Source organism: Triticum aestivum, chromosome 1D, assembly GCF_018294505.1.
Source record: "Triticum aestivum cultivar Chinese Spring chromosome 1D, IWGSC CS RefSeq v2.1, whole genome shotgun sequence".
NCBI classification, from domain to species: domain Eukaryota; kingdom Viridiplantae; phylum Streptophyta; class Magnoliopsida; order Poales; family Poaceae; genus Triticum; species Triticum aestivum.
In genome coordinates this window covers 393,042,979-393,045,581 of record NC_057796.1, presented here as the reverse complement: position 1 = coordinate 393,045,581, position 2,603 = coordinate 393,042,979, and the positions used below count along the sequence as shown (strand labels likewise).

The 2,603-nt window shown below is 51.0% G+C and overlaps 1 pseudogene; it reads right to left on the bottom strand.

Moving 5' to 3' along the window:
- Positions 1–370: 370 nt before the first annotated feature.
- On the bottom strand, positions 371–2,150 carry LOC123159569 (uncharacterized; annotated as a pseudogene).
- Positions 2,151–2,603: the final 453 nt, after the last annotated feature.

Sequence of the window (2,603 nt, the reverse complement as noted above, 5' to 3'; positions counted from 1 at the left end):
AAATCAGTCTCCGTGCTACCGTTTCATTGACTAGTCCCAACATATTCAAGCATCATATTTTTATTCATCTAAAACTGCAGCATGATTGGAGAAAAGAAAGTGTCCTGTCCTCTAATTAGCCACAGTTTGTGCATACAATCCTGACAAGTTGGATTTAAGGATAACAATGGTGGAGTATAATTATTCAACATAGTGATTTGGAAACATGACCAAAACTTTGTTGTTTGTGCAAGTAACACATTTTATGGGCAGTGTAGGAGAAATGCAGAATCATGCCACAAGAAGGAACAAGATATGACAAGATAGCAAACGAATCAAGAAGGGCAGCCAAACAAGACAGAGTTACTTAATAGAGTGTACCGGAGATAAGTTAGCTGTCTACGCAAACCAGCATGTCTACCAAGGTCTTCTTTTTGCAATCGCCGTTGTTGCTTGTTGAAAGGGTTCCTTCAATTAATAGATACAAGAACTTAAATAAAAATGACACAGAGCAACAAGAGGAGTATATGTTTCATCGTTGCATCAAGACTTGAAGTGGAGAACAACATTTAGGCATTTAACAGGACAGCTGCATATCTATATGCTGACATCAATTAGATCGGCAAAACCAATTTTTTACATGATAGACAATCTCATGACCAATGCAATCAATAAAATACATCAGATTCTCTAGCGATGCCAAATTCCACCTCTGATATCCTAAAAAGCTTAAAAACACTGTTGGCAATGGCAAGTTTAATTCAGAAAAGCATAAGTCTATGTGCAATTATTAAACCACGATGTGTCAGTTATCGTCACATCCTTCAGAAACTTCAATACAAATGCAATTTCTGTACATTAACAAACTAAATCCTGAGCAATCTAACAATTATAGGACAGTAAACATTGGATTGGATGATTCGGTATCAAGTGTATGAAGCTTATATGTACCTGCAGAAGTGGGGATATGGCTTGTGGCCAGCCATGTTGGGAGCGCGCACGGAACAAGAGAACTACCACGGAGCAAATTTTCAAAGAAGATTTCTTGTGGAAGGGAACTCCTCCAAATCTCCTTTTTGTTAGCCAGGTCCATGGCAATGACACTGCCACCATGCTGGAGGTACACAAGGTTGGCTTTGAATGGATCTATGGCAGCAAGGCAATGACACTGCCACCATGCTGGAGGTACACAAGGTTGGCTTTGAATGGATCTATGGCAGCAATCTGAACATGGCAGCGGTCGCGCCGATCTGTAATTTGAGCTGAATGATCCAGCGCCCAGCTGTAGGTCTCGTCATCCAGCGAAAACGAAAGGATCACGCACGACCTGTCGTCTCTGTTGGACACTTGGACGTAGCGCAGCTTCCCCTCGCTGACCCCCATGTGCCGGTACCTGCTCAGCATCGGAAGCAGGCAGCACGCTGCAGCGCGGCAGCTTCAGCGACCGGCGCGACGGAGCAGGCACCCCAGGCCACGTCCACCCACCACAGCCGGTCGCCCAACGCCAGCACCTCATGGTTGATCAGCATGCTCCGCGCAGCCTCCATCTCTACCACCCCGACCAACGGCCGCTCGTCCCACTCCCCTGTCTCGGACAGAAACCGGCGAACGACCCTGCGGCACTCCCCTCCCCCACGACTGCTTTTGCTGAGCTGAGCGACCACGTACCTGTCAGGCGGGCCGTCGGAGCCTTGGGATTGGGTGAGCAGGCCGAAGGAGGTGCTCATCTTGGGGACGTCCATGCCGGGGGCCGGGAGGCGAACCAGCTGGCCGCTGAGTGGGTTGCAGACGAAGAGCTTGGTGTCCGGTTCCACGCCGCCGCGGTCCGCGGCGAGTTCGTGTGGCCATATGGATATGGGGCGGGGGCGGGCGTCGACGAAGTCGAGGAGGAGGAGACCGTCGCAGCTGGCGCCGCGGACGATGCCCACGAGGGGACCCATGTCGCCGTGGGGGTCGACGAGGCGAGCGGGGACGGAGAGGCGGGAGACGCACGGTGTGGTGTCGAGGTCGACGAGCGCGCGCGCGCCCCGCGACGGCGCCCCTGACGCGTCCAGCGCCGCCTGGCAGTTCACCATGGCCCAGGGAGGGCGCAGGGCCGCCGTGCAGAGGGGGCGGCGGAGGGGGGCCGCGACGGCGACGGCGCCGGCGAGGCGTCGGAGCAGGAGGGGCATTTTGCTTCTGGAGGAGCCGGTGACGCTGTGTGTGTCAGGCTGGCAGACTAGCAGACTAGCAGACTAGCAGTACGGGGGTGGGGAAAGAAGGAAGGGGGGTTTGGTTGGTGCACATGGACTCGGTCCAGGCGGCTCTGACAGCTTTAGCCAAAAGGAATGGTCACGTCGAGCGTTCTCCGGTTTGAACTCCTGTTTCAGATTTATTACTAGCAAAGTGACCATATGTTTTGAACTCCTGAAATAAATCAATAGATACCCAGGAACTTTAGAAACAACTTAATACTTCAAAAACAACTTCCAACTGTAAAAACGTCTTATATTTAATTACGGAGGTTGTAGTTTATAACCACTTGGATTCTTAAGTTTCATCTTGATTTAGGTTGTACGACATTGCAAGACTGTTAAAAGGCTTGGGCTCTGTGATCAAAGCTGATGTTGTGGCTGCAATCCACA